Source organism: Ornithodoros turicata, chromosome 1 (genome assembly GCF_037126465.1).
Source record: "Ornithodoros turicata isolate Travis chromosome 1, ASM3712646v1, whole genome shotgun sequence".
NCBI classification, from domain to species: domain Eukaryota; kingdom Metazoa; phylum Arthropoda; class Arachnida; order Ixodida; family Argasidae; genus Ornithodoros; species Ornithodoros turicata.
The window spans coordinates 7,798,873-7,820,936 of NC_088201.1; the positions used below are offsets into that span (position 1 = coordinate 7,798,873).

A 22,064-nucleotide genomic window follows, 5' to 3' on the forward strand; every position below is an offset into this window, starting at 1 on the left:
GCCTTTTGTAATTAATGCCATGTGCTGATCCATTAACTGCTTACACCCCCTACAGTTACGAAAAATGTCTCGTCCACTTTGCTTCTGTTGAATAATTTTCAAATAACAATACGCCAAAGAGACTACGAAAACTTTAATTTGTTAACCTAATTTTTCATTTAAACTGTGAAGGTTTCTTTTTTGTTTGTGAGGGGAGTGCCTACAGTGGATGTAACGGCATCGTGCCGCGCCCTGCCGTCCGCTAGACAAGTCACTTTGGACGATTGCACTTGGTGTTTGCTTTGAAGTGGTGATTTTGAGCTCGTTTTCGACCAAAGGTAAGGTTCTAGGTTGTTATAAAAGAGAACTATGTTGTGTACGTTCATCAGAACCCACAAACGCTGCATAAATTTGATATGCTATGCAAAGGATATCGTGGGATTCAGGCTTAGGTGTATAGTTTACGGGGCTGCTCCTAGGAGGAGGAGGTACACTTGGTGTACCGACTGTTCCTAAAGCGCTGCCGACAGACATAATGCTATCTTTTGTTTGTGCGTAATGCAGTTGGCGCTCCTTCCCGTTGTTTACAGTATAACTCTATAGTTGCACCTACTGATCACCGTGCTGCCCGGCACGTTCAGGTCCACGGTTTTTCTCCAGTCCCTGCGGAAGACGCCATGTTCACTTCGCGCGGATTGTTAACCTATACGTGTACACGTCCTTTTCGTCGTTATATGGAGCGACAGGCCATTTAGTTGCTAGGTTATTACAAGCAGCAAGAACGCGTGGCTTCCGAATCTGACGATCCCGACGGTCGATATGATGGTGGTGCCGCATTGCTTGTTCGCCAAAAACCGCGTCAGTGGAAGCATTTGTATTCGTGGGCGCACATGCGGTCGTTATCATTACTACACAAACAAATACTCGCACCTCGCTAACCGATACCACCAGCACCATCGCACTCTGTCCTTACGTTTGGCGCCAAGCCAGCGATTCATTCTTTATCAATGAGGTTGATTTCCGCCGCTGTTTATAATCTCTTTTTGATGAGACCGTAGCTTGCTGAGTTTCTATCACCGTGTGTACAGTACTCTATTTTGTGAAGCCACACCTTCTGTATGACGGTGCTGTTACACTCGTGGCGTTGTGCGCGGAGCACCCAGATGATTTCATCGGCTATATCGAACATTGGTCGAGCTGAGCTGTGTTATTATGCTTCCTGCGAACTAAAGGAAGTGATAATTTATCCAAATTGGCTGTATTCCACGCAGTAGCCGTTTTCTGGTGCAACATCAGGATGCTTAGACAAGTGGAGGTCAGATCCTCAAATGCCATTTGCGCGATGCTCAAATTTGTAACTCGCGTTTTGAATTGCGCGGTGCGCTAACTAAATTGTATAGGTATTTGTGTATTCTGAAAGGTGTCGTTTAATTTACTCGCAAGAGATAACGTAGAGAATGGTACTTGCCGCATTCAAGAGGTTAAACGCAAATACTCGAGTGTACTGCAAGCACGTGGTCTTCGATTTACTACCATCGTTTTCACCCACTATGAGATAAGGGCCCGTTTGCATAAAAGTTAAGCACGCGCTGGCAAAGCTATCGAGAATGAGTCCGAGATTCAAACTAAACTTTTACGCAAACGGGTCCTGCATGATGGCAGCAGAATCAGCGAGCGACGCGCAGGAAGACCTGTGGCAGTGGATGCTGACATTGGTTTTGTCCTACGCCGACCTTACGTTCTTTCTAAATGGCAAATATGGCATGCAGTAACAAAAATCAACTGCATAGAGGGTTATGTACATTAGTATATCTAGATGACTGCTTCGAAAGGGAGCGAATACCGCAGCTAAGTCAACGCGGGCAGTTTGTGTACTTGATGAAAGTCTAGTCCTGGTGTGACACTTGTTTCCATGTTGTTTTTTAAATATTTTTTCGATGGAGTTCAAAACTATCCTAGATACCGTAAAACACGTACTATTAATTGTCCATATGTCCATTGAATTCGGCGTTTTGGAAAGTAATGTTTTGTACATGGCTCCCCAGGGGATTGGTTAATATTGACAAGCACATGGTTCAACATAAGCCACAGTGTCCAACAGTATTGTGATAGACAAACAGGAACGAAAAAACACCATCCGCAAAAGCTCGTTCGGGTAGGTGTGAGCTGTTCCTTGACACTGGTTGGGTACAGATAAAAGACGGAACACGATGTTGATGAGATATGAGTCCTCACCGTATACACCATGCAGCCCAAACCAATTTCGAAGCTTTTTCACTATGAGCCTCTCGTCATTTTGAAACGGCGAGCGAGCTTGGATCTATTTTTACGAGTTTGAACCGTCATGACGATGCGATTGGGCTGCTATCTTATACTTCGCGTTCCGTCTTCCTGGCGGCTGCGATAGGCAGGCCCTTCTTGGGAACGCGTGACCCAAAGGCTCGGCCAAGTGTCTTATCGCGCCGTTGATAGAACATGCTTGGGCGGCGCATGATGGCCGATTTGAAGAGTAACAAAACCGAGTGTGTGTCCGGCGGACCGTGGCGGCGAAGGGCATTGTTCCGGTGTTGTGACGTAACCACCCTTCTCGGCGGCTGCTATTGGAAGGAGTGCTTCTTTTGCACCGCACTCGACTTTTTAACTTTGTTCAAGCTTTGGGTCGGTCCTTTCGACCCCATTTCACCATCTCTGTGCGATCATCTAACCGGCGATGGTTAAGAGCAGCGGGATCACAGTAGAAGAGGACGGTAGTTGTGACGTTACTGAGGGTGGTGCAAATGTCACCATTGGCAGTGTCAAGTGACGGGTACAGCTTGGGGCCTGGAATCTCCGGATCGTTTGTTTCGAGTAATAAACACGTACTGGGTGCGTGTCTATTAGTCGGGAGGAACAATTCTTGCAACACCTGGAGATTCCGAGGCGGGATAAACCGCAAGCTGTCGATTCCAGACAAGTATGTGGCAAGCTGTACTTCAGGTACCTGCCATTTGAAAAGTGCAGCATCAGCAACGTCGTTTGACTTGCTGCAAGGGTGGCACAAACGGCGATATCCGTAACGTGTCGTAGGTTCAAATTTTATCGGTTACTGGTCTGGTGACGTAAAGCCAGGAATTATAATTTTACTGCGGCATAAGGTCCAAGCGCACCGAATAGGGAGTTTTAGTACATAGGAAGGTGTTCACGATAACAGTTCCGAAAACATAAACCAATCACCCTCTTGCTTTGGAGCGAGTGACGTCACGTTGCTAAACTTGGATTTCATAACATCTTTTGTCGCATCGTTTTTGTAGAATTCTGCCGATGCACGAAAGCTCCCGATTATATCGGCTCTCCCCTACGATAATTTTCGAGTTTCACAGATGATATGCATGGACATTGTATAGCTGTAGTACGACAACATGGTGGCGATGTAGCTAGATAAATTAATACAATCGTTTCGGAGTGAAACATTTTGGGACGGGCAAGCCAGCCGGTGCGGATGCGATGAGGGAAACATCCCCTTGGGTGTGAGGAGTAAGCTCAGGGAGATTTCGGAGTTAGACGCGCCCCCAAAATATGTACATACTACGACCAACAACAACAGCAGCAGCAGCGTTGACGCCGCGCGTATATTGGTTCATCATGATACGAGACGCCCGCAGCGCGTAGGTCTCGTGTGGGCAGCAAGGGAAGCATCTTCGGAGCCATTCATTCCGGCGCTTTATTTTCCAAGGATGAACGTGGTGAATAACGCTTCCGGTCGTATTCACGATGCACTGGTCGGGACCGAAAACAACGCATAATTGGGCCGCTTTCTTCTCATGTAGTACATTGCGCCGCTTGGGTAGGAGCCGTAGTGTTATTACCCAGCCTGTCATCACGGGCATTAGATCCAATGCTGTTTCAGAACTGTTACGCTTCGTGGCGCTACCTGCATATTCAGTGGCGATTTTGTTAGTTGAACACAGCCCCCTGGTTAATAGGACAGTTGACCTCCTCGTGATTTGAATTGAGTGGACTACTAAGGTCGAAACGATTTTTGATGCCGATGTAGCTGGCACGAGTCTTGGATCACGTGATCGCTGGTCACGTCCGCTGTGACGCGCCACGAAATGTTTGATGAGTAATCTACGGGGACGGGGAGCCAGTCAGACCATTGGATAGCGAAATAACCGCGCTGTTACCCTGCAGGGCGAAAATCGATTCCAATGTTCAAGTATTTGGACGGTTCTTCTTCACATAGGTCGCAGAAGCGTCAAACTTGTATCAGAAATATTTCGCGCGTCTTGTGGCGCGAATGGCGAAGGAATTCATCCGTTTCTTCCGTTCGCTCGAGTTTGCGTGCTTTAGGCAACCGTTCGCAGGAGCGCACAGGCTGGGCGACGGAAGTGTATCTTTTTATAGCTGTCCTTCTATACGTTAAGGCGGTTATTTCGCAAATCCTCGGAGGTTCCTAAACCTATAAAGGAGGTTCCTCTTCACATATTTTTTCTTTCCGACCCGTGGTCGTCGTTCCTCCATAAATCATGAATTCGTGACGTCCCGGCGCTTCTCCATTGGCAGATCGGGGATCAGCCCTCTTTTTTTTGTCTACGCTGCATTCTGATGGTCTTAAATTAAACGGTTTTCCTGGCGGTTTGTGACAGGAAGCGAGTGCCTTGTAACGCTCGCTCTGGTGCCTTCGGTCTAAGAACTGTGAATGACATTCGCCGAGGGATGTTAAGTGCGCTATTTTTAGCTTGTGCATCAGGGATAATGGAGAATTGGAACTCCTCACATTGTCGCTCATAAAGACGTGTAACATTTTGGCGAGAGTTTTTTCACGATCGTGAAGGTGGTAACACGGCGCTGTATGATTTGCGAGTGGAAGGTCGTAGTCGGTCTATACTTATGTAGCGGAAAGCAGCACATGAATCGACGCAGGATGAACTGGAACATTTAAGCGTGATTTGAATGGAGAGCTTTTGTGTGATGTCAGGTTTAGGGACTTGCGCAAAGTGAGGATTCTCGAGGAGGAGCGGTGCCTCTCTGTTCGCTTGGGCCGAAACACTCCGAGGAACTTACGTAGCCGGCCAATCTCTCGCCGCCACTGTAACGGCGTCACATGACGTCATCGTCATGACTGGCATCTACGCTCGATTTTGGTATCACTTAAATTTTTCGTGCAGAAAATAGAATACCCAAGCGCTATGGCCCCTCGATGTCGCCCAAGTGATGATCCCTTACACGTATCTTCGGGGCCCCAAGGCCGCTTGGGAACCCTAGTTCTACGACTCCCTGTTATGGAGCCCCTTGGAGCCCCTCCGACCGCAACCAGTAGCGTGTCAGCGAGACATCTGTCTGTCGCGAGTGAGTCAGCCAAGACAAACGCAATCCGCACTATTGTAAGTCGAGGTGCACTTCGACACCGGATGCACTCCGAAGTGCAACGTTTCAGTCTGAAGGTTCCCGCGAGGGTCCTTCGTAAACAGCGTCTCTCTCTCTCTCTCTCTCTCTCTCTCTCTCTCTCGCATGGGACGTCTCTGTACCGTGACAAGCGTGGGGTTGGCGTCCCCCAGGGCCTCGAAGACATGTCGCACGGTGCGGAGAAGCGTCTGGGAGCACATCGCAATGGGTGTGGCTGTGCACATTCAGCATTGCTGCCGATATTGTGGACGCCCTCTTTAAGAGCCTGATGTAGAATTTCGCGGTGTGGTACGACTGTTTCCAAAATGTTCGCAGATGACCGCTGCCTTTGCGGCCCGGGAAAGTAGGGTTTTACACGTTTGTTGCGCATTTGTGTCGAATAATCTGCAGCCAACTCTTACGTGCATCATTTCATCAGCTTTCGTACTTGGTCGTCGAAGGTGTTTTCCCTTCTAAGCCAAATATTGGGCCCGATTTTGGTGGAGCTGCGTTAGAGAACGAGTGCAGTGAGGGCTGTATTTTGTGCTTATTTTTGTGAGGGCTGTTTTAGAAGCCAGCTGCCTTCCGCGTAATTTGTACCGCTTGCGTGGTCTTCCGTGCAGAGTAATTTGATCTCGTTGGGTGCCAGCTGCTGCTGGTGCAGGAAACGCCGCGTTTTCGTGCCTGACCTTGAAGAGACGCTGTCGTGGTGAAAGGCGCGTGTGTGTGAGTACGGCGATTGGTGGGACCAGAATACTTCTCTGTATTACGTCGAAACGCGACTGTGCTTCTGGGGCGTGGATTTTGGCCTTCCTGGACGAATGGGTTCGTCATCTCTGGAGGTCGTCCCGGTCGCGCTCTAGTTGCGCTGAGATGCGCCAGCCGTCGTCGGGTCACCCTCCTGCCATCGCACCACGGGACAGACAAAGAGAGGGAAATTGGCGTTGCTTTTGCGCTTTGGAAGGTCGCTCAGTATGGAAACACTAAACGTCGTCTGTCAACCAGGGCACGCTGTGTTGTGTCTTTGTAAGTGCACCTTAGGGTGTTGTTCACTAGGCCGTGCTTCGTCATGTGCCGGACGAGCATTTGAAAGACACAGCAGCAGCAAAGAAGCGTTTCCGAATATGCCATACGTGTGACTGTACACGTAACGAGGAACGCGGCACTCGTCAAGAAAGGTGCGGCGCCCTTCGCGTGTTACACAAAGGGTGCATCTCCTCGTTAGCTCGTTATATCTGGACGAGTACCACGATTTGGTTCTCAAAGACAGCAGGTAACCGTTTAATAATGGGATAATGGGATAAGCTCACTGGAGCCTGTACAGCGTATCAAATTCGAGATGCTGCAATCTCATCGCATTGACTCCAGTTTTATGGGTTCGAACCCGGTCGGACACACCGGCGGTACCCGTGACTGACGCAGTGCAGAAATTGAACACCAGTGCCAGCTGAAAAGGTGCACTTCCTCAACCTCTCGGACTCATTAATGGTCAACGAGTAATTCACGAAAAAGCCAACGAGTGCCAGCACCAGGGGTTTGAACCTGCGGAGCCTCCTGATTACAGGTCAGGGATATGATACCTTTGCACCACATTGGCATCCGTTCTGTCATTAATGGTTGTTGCTCCAGGCGAGAAGTCTCCCAGGATTTTCATCTGAAGGGGGGGGGGGGGGCGTGATACCTATATCTGCTGCTTTCCTGGCAGATATTTTGGGTTAAGTGGGGGGGAGTGCTGTGAAAATCCCTGGCTCTAGGGTAACGCTGAAAGACTTGTGGAGGTGGTGCGTTCGTATCCTACCACCACCTTTGCTGTTTGACTTCCACGACGCATTCTGTCTTCTTTCGACGTCTGTGCACGCGGTCTTAAATCAACCTCTCGAATGGGTCGTGAGAACTTTCGTGTGCCTTCGTAAACGCTGCTACGTGAGGACATTGCACGCGACTCGGGTGACGTTCAGCCGTGAAAAGTGGCTGCTTCCGCCGGCGAACACGCAAGAAGCGAGTGCGTGTGCCAATGAACAGTGCAGAAAGTCATTATCCTTCCCTCGCACGGTAAATGCGGCGAGTCGGTCCCTGATGGCACCAAAGGCGGTCGGAGCGCTGTGGCGCCCAGCTTCCGCGTGTACAATGCAGAACAGGAAGCAAGTGAAACTGTTGCCCCGACCTCTTTTGCCGGTAATCGACTCGCATACGGGGGAGGGGGGGGGGGGGGCTGTCTGCTAAACCAGACCGACGTGAAATGAACAGGCCACAACGTTTCGGGGAACTCTGTCGCAGAGGAACGGTCCGCGTGGCACTGAGGTGATGGGCGGTATGATGTCAGAGGTATCGTCTACCACACTTCACCGGACAACTTAGCATTTAGCAACGATTTTCTGGAGACGTTCTCGTGCGTTAAAAAAAAAAAAAACTCAGAGAAGTTCGTTTTTAAGAGGGCAGCCCGTCATGACTGGACGCTCTCAGTCTCGTCAGAGCAGTGTTATCAGTTCGATACTACCGTCGACGTACGTTTCGTTCCGTATCCCTTGGGGACTTAGTTTGGAGAGTTCGCCAAGAACGACGCCAACTTGTTTCTTCCGGCACCTTTCGGGACAAAAACGAAAGTATAGTTGGTACGTGCCTGGCATTTTTACTTTGCTTCCCATCATCTTCTCCGATAAGGGCTGGAGAAACTGGCTGCTAACGAGAAAAGCAACGGCTTTTTTTTTTTTTTTCATTAGGGACTCTTGTAGTACAAACATAAATGTCCGCGGCCCCAATAAGACATCTGTCATCAACTGGCGTGACAACAGCGACTCAGTTTGTGTGGAGTAATGTTTGTGTTACGTAGTTTTGACAAATCAAACTGTAGCCTTTGTGTGAGTTTTTTTTTTTTTTTTCCTTTTCTTTTCTTTTTCTTTAAATTTTATTTTCTTTATTTTTTTTATTTTTTTGCTTTGCGATGAATAATTATCCCGCCTATCCTTCCATCCTGCTCTGCTACACTCAGAGTACTTCGGGCCTTCCCGCGCGTTGAGAGTACGAAAGCAATTGGACGATTGGGTTGCGTTTGACAGTTGCGGCAAGAGCGGCGATGTGGCACGACGCGCCTGTGTGGGTTGTGGCCAATGATCGATTGTCACGCACCGCTTCCTCTTTCCTGACCAGAAGACGTGCCATTACAAGCTGAGTATGTATGCATGCATGCAAGTACAACCCTTCTGCCCTGTCCCGCTAAGCTAAGTGCTCGCATCCTTGGCCTCAATGCCCCGCACACACACACACATTCTGTACTATTAAGAAACGAGCGAACAATCAGCTTTTCACAGAGCAAGCCGGCTCCAACGAGAGCAATGTTTATCAAGCTGGATTCTGTCGGACGAGAGCGCCGTGCATTAGTCACGGTATATTTCTGTCGCGATGTATCGTGCTACGTGTGCGGTAGAGTATAATACTCGCTTTTGCGGAAAACCGAGCTACAGCAGCTATGCGAACGCGCGGAGGATTACTTGCATGAGTGTTGCATATCATCTCGGAAGATCAGCTAGCGACGGACTGTCGCTAAGGGCAGCGAGACGTCTTGCTGTGCTCGCTGCGATTTTGCTTCTGAAAGTATCGACGCGAGAGACCCGTACACTCTAAGAAAAAAAAAAAGGAGTATTTTTACTCCATTTGGGGAGTAATTGCATTGCCACAAAAAATAGTCCCTTTCGGGAGTAAATGCACGGGAGTAAATGAATGTCACAGAGTGAAGACCGCATTTCACGCGCTGTTGTAAGAGTCCCAGGTACATAATTGGTGCGCATGCATGAAAATACTTTGAAGCAAACCGTCAACCGTGATATATCGAGTGATATAAAATCATGCGCCATACTAGGGCACAATTTGCGAAGAAAGATGCGCTAACTGTTTCTTACTCTGTGTGACTGGAAAATTGCTACGTTGTCTGAGTTATACAGCCTTATGTCGTTCAAATTGACCAATGGCACATATTTACGTAGACTGTCGCATTCAGGAGACCATTCGCGAAGTTTAGTGACAATTTGCAGTCCTGGGGAGTAAATGTCGGGACTAAATGTTGGGTTAGGGGACTAAAATGGGGAGTAATTGCAGACTAGGGGAGTAGAAGCTGCAATTACTCCCCGTTTTACTCCTTTTTTTTTCTTAGAGTGTATGTAAACGCAAGACGGTGCCCTGCCATGAAATTGCAGGACCCGCCGGGTGACTGAGTGGATGATCACCGGCGTCCGCTTGGTGGTCGTGTTGAAGATTCGAAGGCGATGGGTTTCATTCCCTTTCTCCATGCGGTTGTGCCAGTTTGAGGTTTTCCCTGGAAGTTTCTGCAAACTTTTCCGACGGATATCGGCACAGTTACCCTTGAAGAGGCTCAGGACCAGTGATGGCCAGTAGTTAACTACATGTAGTTAAACTACTAGTTAAACTACTATTTCGTGTAGTTAACTACAGTAGTTAGGTTACTGCAGGCGCCAACTACTTCCGATTTTGCCGCAAGCTTTACGGCACGATTGTGCTTCCGACTTTTACCTTGAGCTACTTGTTTGATGAGAACGGAGGTGCAGAGCAATTGTGCCGTGCATGTGTTCTAAATCTTCACTTTTATTGCTGCTCGTGATTCATATTTAGGTGTCCAAGAACGCTATAGAATGGGATTGGTGTTAAATGGACAGCGTTAAGTAGTTAGAGATGTAGTTAAAATACATTGCAGTAGTTAAAGAAGTAGTTTTAACTACGTCCCCTGAGACGTAGTTGAACTACTAGTTAAACTACCCCATCGCGAAGTAGTTAGTAGTTATAGTTAAACTACTGTAGGAGTAGTTAGTGGCCATCACTGCTCAGGACGCATACGAAGCCTCTGCCTTCCTGCTGACTTCTTTCCATCTGTCCAGTGGCCATAGCCGTAGATGCTTCGCGGCGCTAGGCACGGAACTAAACAAAAAAAAAAAAAAGAAAAAAAAACTGCTGACGGCTTGCGTGGAGGCCTGCGCCCGTACCTTTTGATATCGATGTTCAGGCACGCATACTCGGGGGAGGTCGACGCGCTTCTCTAGCGGAGTTAGGCTTGAGCTCTGGCGGGCCTCTGGGCTCGCTTTCTTTTCCGAGGAGTGCGTTCAGTAGCTCGGTACAGGTTGGGACAAAAGTTTACGGAACACGCGAGCGTCGTACTTTTTCTTCGGTGCGACACCCTAGCGGCCGCCGGAAGCGGGTGAGTTCACTGTTTCGGAGGTGTGGAAGGATGCGCTGCTAGCGACACACAGCGGTAGCTTCCACATCCCAGACACTCCCAAGCCACACTGGAACTACCACTGTGTGTCGCTAACAGCGCACGCTTCCACCCCTCCGAAGCAGTGAACTCACCCGCTTCCGCCGGCTGCTAGGGTGTCGCACCGAAGAAAAAGTACGACACTCGCGTGTTCCGTAAACTTTTGTCCCAACCTGTACTCGCACGATGCAAACTCGCGGTGCAAAAAATAAAATAAAAAGAAAACTCTGTACATTGGTGGTGGAAGCAGGCAATCATTGGGAAACCTGTCGGGCGTGCGCGGAGCAAGGTGCGGGACGTCGAACTGGAGCACGCGCGACTGGGCACCGGAAGGTGCGCACGTGCGAAGGTGTTCCGTCTTGGTCCAGAGTACACTCATTTTAAAAGCGCCTATGTGGTTCCAACCGGTTCTGCTCGAACGGTTGTTATGAGATCCCGGCGCCGAATTTGCGTGTCAGAGAGTGACTCGATAGTTGTTGGGTCTTCCAGACAAAATCATAGCTTGGCTGCGGAATTCGTGGAACACGCTTCTGTGAGGTCGTTCTTCGTGTCATATTATGGGTTGTGCGGGATATTTGAGAGTTCGTTGTAAGTCTTAGGTGAGTGCTCGTGGACTTGCCGATGTCCGTGAAACACAAATGCGCGTTGGACGTTAAAATTTCACGGGTCTCACTTGGATCCCAAAGTTGCGCTGGTTCGAGTGCGTATACAGTATCCAGTCTTTGCTGGTCAAGCTGGAGACTGGATGATGGTGGGTTCGAACCATACCTGGGTAGTAATGTCATTACTGTAAACAGTAATAAATTACTATGCATTACTTTTGATGTGATCTAATTTAATTGCATTTTGGCAGTAATTTTAACGACATTACTCGTTACTTTTTACGAAAGAATCGACTCTGTGTTTTGTGTTGACACTTGGCAGAAAGAGAGTTGCCGACTGGCGAGTGAAAAGAATTCCAAAGCCGCACTATGAACGGTGACACTCAGTCGGCACAGAATAAAATATGTCTCGTTTTTACAACGTATTGTTGTCTGACAATGAATTTCCACGTCCTCTGTATCATTACGATTCAAGTCGCAGCAATGGCTTTGTGATGTCTTTACTTTTTCGTAGTAAGTGTAATGTAATTTCGTTACAGTTCAATGGCAGTAATGAGTAATGCAATTTCATTACATTTTAGAAGTAATTTACCCAGGTATGGTTCGAACCCTGCTACTGGTTCCGCAAAGGCCATCCAGGTGCTCGTCGGTACATTTCTTCGTGAATTCTAACTCCCCCCCACTCAATCTTGCTGCCCATCGCACCATTCGTCCATAATTCGTCGTCTCATAATTCAAGCTTCGAGTGTATAGTATCATATAACGATAGAATTTCGTCTACGATACCTTACTGTGTTCGTAGAATCCTGTGTTTCTTTACTGGCCCCTTCTACCTGTCAAATCCACAGCGCCACGTCATATTTTGTCGAAAATTTACCCATGTTGGGCGTTTGGGGGAGGGGGCTCTGTGATTGCGAAACGCGCGTCTCGAGCTGCAGCACCAAAAATAGCGGGACGGCGTATCAATTTTGTCACGCTTGTTGAAGGGAAGAATCTTGAGGGGAGCGTGTTGGAGTTCGACGTGAGGCCAGAGTAGGTTTTTTTTTTTTTTTTCGTGCCCTCGGCTCCAGTGTCGCGAGAAATCTATCACTTCAAACATAACGCTTCCATCCTTTTCCCCTCCGGCACTCAAGGCCATGGCTCGAAGCCTTCCATAGAGTAAAGCGGGCGGGTCATTCAAACTGACTGGCAGCGTCTTCTTTCTCCGCTGTACAGAGTGCAGTCATACGATCATAGATTGCGAAGTTACCCTTCAAAAAGAACTCGTTACAAGTTAAGTTACCGTCTGCAAAATGTAACTAAGTTAATAACGAAGTTCTTCAGCGTGAAATCTAACTCGCAGTTACTGAGTTACTTAAAAAAAAGAACGAGTTACTTCAAAGTTACTTCGGACACAAAATAGCATTACACAGGTGCAGCGCACGTGAGCAGTTGAGTTAGACCTTGAGTTGCCTGCGGAGGAGTGCAACACGCTTAGATCATTTTCGTTTATGTCCAACAATAGACCTCTCCCTGTTTGTAAACAAATGACGTTATAGTGTTCGACAGCCCCACAAATTTGGTAGAACTGAACTACGCTCGAACCTAGAGGTGAACAAGGTCGCGCCCGTAAGCCTCGGTTCTGCTTTTCTTTCAATGGGAGGCAGCGAAGAAGTGCCCGTTCGTGAAACCCAGCGCTCTCCTTCCGATTTGTTTCGTTTTCAGTCTGTCTACCAATGTCATGATGACGTTTCTCTGGTAGTGGTCTATTCGAACGGTTTGCATCTTACTCCCTGTGGGCGCACAATGGTTCAGCTTCATTTCAATGCGAGCGGTTCTTACTTCCTGAATAAAATACTGTCATTGATTGGATATCACGTTTTATGGCAAAAAATGCCATGAAGGAACCGTAGAGAAAGCAAAAAAATATGTGGACGTGAGTGAAAAGCGAGTTAAAAGTAACTTGGAACTTAACTTAAGTTACTTTGACAAAGTTATCTGAAAAAGGAACGAGTTCCTCTGAAAGTTACAACGGCGCAGAAGTACCGAGTTAAGTTACAAGTTACCCAAAAAAGGAACTTAGTTACAGTAACGAGTTACCTCGAACTCTGCATACGATATCCTTTGCACGTGGGACCAGTGGGATACCTTTGCCGCGAACGGGCAGAATCTGTGCGAGTTCATTTCCAGTCTGTACACATCGTTTCCTTCGTTCGATAAGTCCACGGGGCCGCGCGTCGAAGGTTCTCGCGTTGATTCCTGCTTTTTCGACTCACGGATATGATAAGACTTGACTTGTATAGACTCCGTAAGTTGCCTCCAAGGCCATATGGGCCATTTGTTGCGCTCTAATCTTTTTATCGCCCAAGATGAGCTACTCACTGTCGCCGCGTAACAATGTGATAATTTATGCTCGTGGAATCGCTCAATCTGTGTAGTGCTGGAGTGATTGAGCCACTTGGAACCACCGCATGGTTGTGCATGGATGTAAGGCCGCGGTGGTACAGGAAGCTTTTTTTTTATGTCTAGTTTGAAGAAATGAACTTCGAATTTGGCTTACTTCTGGCTTTGGCTTCTTACTTCTTTGGAATCACTTCTGCGCAAGACAGTAGAGAAAGTTTGTTCGCACACCGCTCCGAAACGGCGTAAAATATAGTAAAAACAGAAGCACTGGCTGTTCTCCTTGCTTTGCCCTTGTCAATGACACATTTTGTAGAATTCCAGGACTATCCGTTGATTTGTATTGATCCCGAATTCGCATATATTTTAGTGTGCGACACTCTATCGAGATGGCAGCACATGTTCGAGACGCACCAAACTTTAATTCATTAAAAATGGACGGCTCCACCTTTTCCTCTAAAAAATACGTCATTGACTAGAGAAAAGGTAAGAGAACACGCCAGTATACAAATCTTAAGATGCTAGTTTAGAGGGCTCACTGTCTTGTGTGAACGAAAATCGCCCATAGATTTCTGAAGAAGTGATTCCCCCTTTAAGCGGCCTTTTAGCACTTATTCAACGAGGGACCATAATGCATCGAACCTTCAGGTGGTGGGTCTTGTAGCTTATGTCGCGGAGCTGCGCACGAAAACAACCCGTGCACTCGCACTTTTAGTATATTTCGCGAATCTAGGTTTGCAATTCTGCCACGCACGTTATCGTAGCTCTCAACGGAATTTTCGTGTCCACAACGCGGACACAGAACAGGTGGGAGCTGGGCTCCTGTGTCCATCTACCGCCAGACGACTGTTGATGTGCGCCGTAGCGTCTATCGCCGCGTTGGAATAGTTGGTGTCTGGCGAAAATGAGGCGGCTGACCACACCTCCTATAGGAGGCGTGCTTAGCGGCACCCACTCGTGGGCCTTGACCTTGTGGCTGTACCCGAAAATACGCTCCCTGGACCTGGAAATAGGCGCTCGAGGCGGGCCCGGCGCGAGTGGCAGCGAGGGCCGCACGACGACCATGCAAATGCCCTCGTGAGCTGGTCACGCAATCACGTGACACTGTACGCATACAAAGCACCTGGCGGGGCGGTGTTGCCCGCCCGCTCCCCGCTCGCTCCAGAACACCTGTCCCGCACTGGTTTGAGCGCGAAAAAAAGAAGAAAAAAACCTTTTCCCAACGGCTTTTTGCGGGTCGAAGTCGACCGTCTACCTTCCGTGGTGAATCGAAGAAAAGGTATTTTGTCGGCAGAGCTATATAACGAAGTGTGCACAAATACTACGCTGTGCCTTTATGCATGTGGGGTTCCACAACGTTTGTCGATGTCCTCATAGTGCGTCTCCCATAGCGCCGTGAAACGATTTTCGCCGAGGTTACCCCCGCACTTTCTTTTTTTAAAAAAAGGGTGTACTTTAACTCCTTTTTTCTTATGATGAAAGATGGAAGGAAGTCATTGAAAAGGCTAGCCAGCTGCAGGACTCGAACCTACATCTTCTGGATTTGAGGCCTTGATTTGATTTGGTCTGGATTTGAGGCACTTTGAGGCCTTGTATGTATTTTCCCTCTATGTTGTTCCAGCCTCAGAACATCAGTTCTCTGATGTCCTTTTTCTATCCACGTATGTCACCCCCTTTTTGAGAGTACAGTTACTCCCAAACTGGAGAGTGTAACACTACTCCCCGGTAGGAAGGAAGGGAGAAATTGTACTCCCTGGAGGGGGTGAGGAGGCTCCTTTTCCATATTTGCTCTCCCAAAAGGGAGTGATATTTGTGGCAAGAAAAAGGAGTTAAAGCACCCACACCCCCTTTTTTTTAAGAGTGTGGGTGTAGCATCAGGTATACGCGCACTACCACTTTTCACGAATGTTCAGGATCCTGTTGTTTCATAGTCTCCGAGAAATGATGCACATTTACTTTGTACATCACCGTGCGTTGTAGTCTGTTTTCGCATTTCAACATATCGCGTGCATGCTACCTTCGTGCTTAGAGCCCGAACTATAGAGACGGCCGGCTCTAAATCTCCGAAATTGATAGCATCCGATTTGTCAGTGAGTAATGACTCCCGACAACGCCTTTAGCCTCGCCAATAAAGCGCAGATAATCGAGCGCCGCAGAAATTGTGTCCAACAAAGATTAGACGTTCGTGCTTCCTCGGCACGCTGTGCACCACAAGAACATCACCGTTTCTGGCCGTGCTTTCCTTTTTTTGCCCGCTTTCCACGAGTGTGTTGCCAAGAATGTCCGGCCCCCCCTTCCATGGCGATGCAGCGAAAACTGGTTTTCCTGGGCGCGATCGATGTTACCGGCAGCTTCACTCGCCCGATCTTGGGCTTCTACACGCGGGCCTACGTGTAACCTGAGTTACCAAAACCTGGTTAAACTTGGGGTGTACCTCGAAGTAATGTGATCGAAATCCCCGCTGCAAACTAAACGTTATTCGACTTTAAAATGCCAACAGCGAACTTAGAGTATAACCTGGACAGAAAAATGCGACCATTAAACTTGGACTAACCTAATAATAAAGTAACGAACGTGGTGTTCCGTCGTGTCTGCCCCGCTAAGCCTAACGGCCGCTAACATTTGGCTTTCGTTCGCGCAAACAACTGGGACAGACATCGAAAACTCGTGAATTTCGGTGGTTAAATAGTCATACCGTGTTTTTAAACATATATATATAACATATATACCCTCTTACGAATGAATCGAGCATTATTCACTTTGATTTTTCTTGTTTCGCGCACGGGAATTTCCAGATCGGGGATTTCGCAAACGGGAATATCGAGGTCCATGTGAGTGCATCCAGCAGCAGATGAGTGAGACGGGTGTGTAAATTATCTTGGTGGGATAACTTCGATCACTAGGTTTGGTTGCCTTGGTTAGGGGTACCTGCTTGCGGTTACTATTCCGACGACCCAGTTTGTGTGTAATGTATCCTATATTTAAATTCGGGATGCGCACATCGTTGGCGTGGACAAGTAAACCGGACGACACGCTCAAGCTTTTTTCTGGTCATGCTCACTCACTCCACTAGCTATACGCGGTATCGTTTTAGGTAACATTTATAGCTCTGGTTTTCGTAATTCTTAATGCTGCACTGCCTGAGAGGTTGGTGTTGATTGATAGCCAACAATGGCGTTCAGGAATTGCAGACGATGCTACAGTTAGTGTTCGTACCATCGCAGAATCCCCGAATATTGAATGCGCTTTCTTGGAGACCAGGGTCAGACTTGATAACACGTGCGACGTTACCAGTCCAGCAGTTGCAACGGTTGACCTCCCATTCTGCCGACAGGTCGTCTTGTGTGTTTCTGTCATGTTTTTTTAAAAACAATTTTTTTTAGTAATACGTACAGTATACCGCCCGATTTTTGTTCCTCTCCATCTTCCCGGTTGCTACACAGCTGTTCACTTCGACTAAATTCTCGACATTATCTCCTTGCGCCATTAAAGCCAAATAAAAAATCGACATATTCTTTCAATTTTTTTTTTATTCACACTGTTTGAGTAAGTCGTTTCCGGTTTGTCGGCGCGTATATAGTACATTCAGTTTTTCGGCGGAGCGGCTGTCACTGGTGGCTGAAAATCGTGCCGGAACCGAACATAAGCCAGAACACACGTTTGTGTATACACGAAGATTCGACGGGCGATATTACGATGCGTCTCCATAAAACGTTGATTGCTTCCGGCATATTTAGTTCTGTGACTCTCCGTCAGATACAACATCACCGACTGCGTGCCTGCATGGGAGCACGCACCACACACCGTGTTCTTCGTGAGCGTTCGTTCGAAGCCCGGATGCATTCTCGTTTCTCCCGTCTTCGATACACTGTGACTTGTCTCGAGCGCGCGGGGTCGTTGTTTGGCTTGTCTGGTACCCGTTGTTTAGTCTACAATCGTGCACCCGCCCCGACATTCGATCGCAGTCCGGATATCGAGTTCTTCGGCAATGCTGACACGCTTTCTGTATAGTCAGCGTGTATAGTATTTCCGCAGCTCTTTCTATAGCTGGTCCCGTGCTGCTTGGGAAGTTGCTAGAAGACGTTGACGAGTTTGGTTCTGAGGAGCCCTTTCCAAGTATGTAAGTTAATATATATGACGCAAGTTGAAGTGTCCAATCACGGGACGCTCTTTCTGTCCATCCCGCTTTCTCCGGTGTAAAGTCGGATCGTGCATGGACCGCTCCTGGTGTGCACGTTACTGAACTAAGGGGAGGGCCTCAACATGCCCGATATCAAAATTAACGGTCTCGCATTGAAAATGCTCGATTGCTTCATAAGATGATATTCCATGTTTAAAAAGCCGATATCACTACTTAGCCTCTTAGCTTCACGAGTCTTCGATGTCCAAGTCCTTTGAACGAACAAAAGCCCAGTGATGGCCAGTAGTTAACTACATGTAGTTAAACTACTAGTTAAACTACCTGATTGTAGTTAAAAAGTAGTTATCAACTACTTGCAGAAATGTAGTGGCAACTACTAGTTAAACTACTATTTCGAGCAGTTAACTACAATAGTTAGGTTACTGAAGGCGCCCAACTACTTCCGATTTTGCCGCAAGCTTTACGGCAGGATTGTGCTTCCGACTTTTACCTTGAGCTACTTGTTTGATGAGAACGGAGGTGCAGAGCAATTGTGTCGTGCATGTGTACTAAACCTTCACTTTTAATGATTGTCTAGTGAAGCCTCATTTGCTGTGAAATAATTCTGCAACTTAGTTTATCGCGTAGGCACAGAAAGAATCCCGCCGCAAGCTTTGTATTTGACGATCGTAGCAATGGCTTGAGCCAAAGTTTATTATTGCTTGTGATTTATATTTAGCTGTCCAAGAACACTACAAGGGATTGGTGTTGGTGGACAACGTTAAGTAGTTATAGATGTAGTTAAACTACATTGCAGTAGTTAAAAAAGTAGTTTTAACTACTCCCCTGAAAAGTAGTTGAACTACTAGTTAAAGTACTCAATCCCAAAGTAGTTAGTAGTTATAGTTAAACTACTGTAGAAGTAGTTAGTGGCCATCTCTGCAAAAGCCACATTTTGGCGGCCGTTATGCTTACAGCAGGGCGGACACGCCGGCACAGCCGAAGCATGTTGATTGGATATCAGGTTAGTTGGGTGTACTTTTTTTTGTTTTTGTTTTTTTAGGCTAGTCTAAGTTCTCTGTTGGCCATTTCCCGCGCACGACTGCTTCTTTTTCAACCGGGGACCACGAAACATTTATTTCAAGCAGTTTATTTTGCAACGGGATTTGATTTCGAGGTACATCCGAACTAAGACTTGTTGGGCTGTTTGGGTTAAACTTGGCACATCGCCAATATACCTTGCAGATGCAGGGATGATCATCTTCTGTAGTCTGTTATCTGGAACGCCGGAAGTGGCTGCTTCCAGTGTACGTGGCGTTGGCTGCTTCTTCGCATAAAACCAGAAGTCGGGCGTTTGGATGTGCGCTGAGTTGAGCCAGGCCTCAATTACTGAAGCAAGTTTACAATGTCTATCGTAGTATTTGCTTGTTTGCACTTGAAACGGGAAGAAATTATTGGATCGCTTCTTTTAACATACCCCGCAACATTTAGACTCGTTGTTTACGTTCCTGCCATTGGGATCCACAGAGCTTCGTATTCGCTTTGCCAATTATACCGTCTCGAGTGGATCGCGATTAGATAGCCTTTCTGACGCCCGGCGGATTGTGTTTTCCTTATCGGGGAGCCAGTTGGGTGTTGTTTGAAGAGAAGTTATCTAGTCCCATCTTCGAGGCCTTGAGCTCGAACCGCTGTTTCTTTAGGAGCCGCTTGCGATAGGCGAGGTCACACAAGTGTCTACCGCTTCGGTGTTGATTTTAACAAAGTGAGGGTAACGGGCTAAAAAAAAAACTGGCAGATATGATGCCAATTGCAGTGGCGTCAAATCAACGACAGCGACAGGGCTGTTTATTTTAGCTCGGCTATCGCCACGTACATGGTTAGTCCTGTCGATTGCGGTCTGCAGCAATATCTTCCATATACGTGCGCCAGACAAGCAATACCGTCTTATGCTCCTGCTTGCGGGCGAGGAGGAGCCGGCACGCGCGCGACGCAACACCTCGCGTGCCCTGACATGTGAACAGGGTTGCCAGGTCAAAATCCTGCAGTCGCCAACGCGTCACGAGAAAGTAGCCACCTTCCCTCGTATTTAGCCAATTCTGTAGCCAGTGGTGTGCAGGCATCATGTTGAATGGACTCTTTATAGCGAGTGCTAAAGCGCCAGGCGCACAAAGAAAATAGTCCGAAGGACGTCGTACCGACTGGGAGAAGGCATATTGCCAAGGGGAAGCAGGAATGAACGCTCTTCGGCATTATGTGGTGCACAGTGAAGACTACCCCGATTTTGGTGCTCAGGAGTCTCAAATGTAGTGCGCAGAAGTATCCACAAAAGTAGCCAGAAAATAGCCAAATCGCCATTGCCCAAATTTCGGCGCCACGACACTCAGAAAGTAGCCAATGCGGTACAAAGTAGCCAAATCTGGCAACCGCGCGTCTCATGCAATCAGTCAACGTGACTCTCCTAAATGAGTAAATGACCAATCTGCATCTCGCGCCTTTTTTTTCCTTTTTTTCTTCTCTCGTTTCTTAGCTTGATCTCGCGCCAAGGAACACCTGCGGCGCGCGCTGGGTTTTCGGCGATGCGACGTACGGGACCTTCACGAAATTGAGCCCTTAAAGGGGCAGTAAAACGCAAAAACAAGTTGACTTCAAATCACGTTCCACGCTCTGTTAATTTAGTACTTGTTATCACAATTCATAACTTTGATTCCGTTACGAAGCTACAATCAAAAATATACGGGACTCTTTCGTGCTTCGGCGCTAAGCAGTGAACGTCGTTTCAGCTCGTGCATCGGTGTTTTTAGTCCATGCTGCGCGTGCCACGCCATGGAGCAGTCCCGGCGAAAAACATAGTGCGCGTTGCGAAGCCGACTGGCGTCGCTGTCCGAAGGACGTCAAAATAAATGTTGTCAGTGGAACATTTGCTAGAACTGTTGTAGGCTACAATTCAGTGAGTCGGTATCGAAAAATGAAGCAGTGCGCATCATGCCGCGCATACTGTATAAGTAGTAATTTTCGCGAGGACCTATTTTTCGCGAAATTCGCGAACGCCCTTTTCGTGAATTTAAAGTCCCGCGAAATGTTCGAACCAATGACAGAAAAATGCGTGAACGAAATATATAAGAAATTTGACTCAGGACGCGGAGGCAACTTATGTACACGGGGTTTCTTACGCTATTACACTGCACTGCCTCGCAAAATGTTCTGTTCGCCGCTGCAGCTGGAGACAGTAGTCCCGCCTTGATGTAGGCGTCCCGTGATCCCAATTCCTTGTAAGCCTGGATCATCCAGCAAGTTTGTATGCACTCTGCCACGCGCAGAGCAATTGTATTTGTAAAAGTTGTCGCATCACTACCTAGCGCCAATCGCACCTGCTCGATGCGATGACAAGAATGACGGGAGACAGGGCAATTCGGCAATGGCATAGATACAAGTCGAGTAGGAGCCCTTAATCGCAGCCCTTTCAGTCAGAACTGCTCAAAAGGAAGACACATTGAACGAGGGGCCCAGTTGTGATACGTTTTATTAGTTTCTTCCAGGAAGTTAAGGTGGAGGGCCGCGGTTCCGCGAATTTAAGGTTCCGCGAATAATTGCCTCATCCTGGCTTCTCGCAAATTCGCGAATTATTGAGCCCGCGAATTTAACCACTTATACAGTATACGGGACACTACGATCGGACCCGTTCCAAATCCACACGGCCACGATAGGTAAGCGCGCGCTTCTCCTGCTGTCTCATTGGATGACGCCAATCGTCGCTTCCTGTGGATCCCAGTCGTTGCCGCCAAAGACGGCTCTGTTTTCATTCCATTTTTCTTCTAAACGGTAGCGCTGTGTGAACTAATTTTGCTTGTGTTATACTAATTGAAACACGGACTCTCATTTGAGAGCAAGTTTTTTTTTTTTTTTTTTTGCATTTTAGTGTTCCTTTAACAGTCAGCGGTCCCCTCTTGGGTCTAGCGCAGCCTGTGTTCGTCTGACTCGTGCGGCAGCGGGGAGAAATCGACCGCTTTGTGTTGCCGGCCCACGCAGAGTCATCCGCAGTAGGGAAATTCCGGTTAGGTCACGGTTTCAACGCAAGTTTGAAGTCGATACTGTGCTATGGTTAACGTGACACTTCGTAGATTGCTCTTTAGATTTTCTTAGGTGTGAGGTGCGGTCCAGGTGAAGTGATATGAAATTGTAGTCGGCCGAGACTGTGTGCTTCACGTTCTCGAAACAAGGAAAATCAAGTAGAACGCTCGATTGCCTCGTAAGATGATATGCCATATTTTAAAAACACATCACTATTTATCCACTCAAATTCACGTCTTTTCAATGTCTGTCCAAGTCGTACGAACGAAAGACACATTTTAGCAGCATTTAG

The 22,064-nt window shown here is 47.7% G+C and overlaps 1 protein-coding gene across 5 annotated transcripts in view; it reads left to right on the plus strand.

Moving 5' to 3' along the window:
- The first annotated feature begins 200 nt into the window (after positions 1–200).
- LOC135377425 (protein hu-li tai shao-like) overlaps positions 201–22,064 on the plus strand; it is a 57,627-nt gene continuing 35,763 nt past the window's right edge. For all 5 annotated transcript variants that reach the window (XM_064609815.1, XM_064609819.1, XM_064609820.1 and 2 more), the window contains exon 1: positions 201–317. The gene's annotated coding sequence lies outside the window, so the exon portion shown is untranslated. The remainder of the gene's footprint in view (positions 318–22,064) is intronic.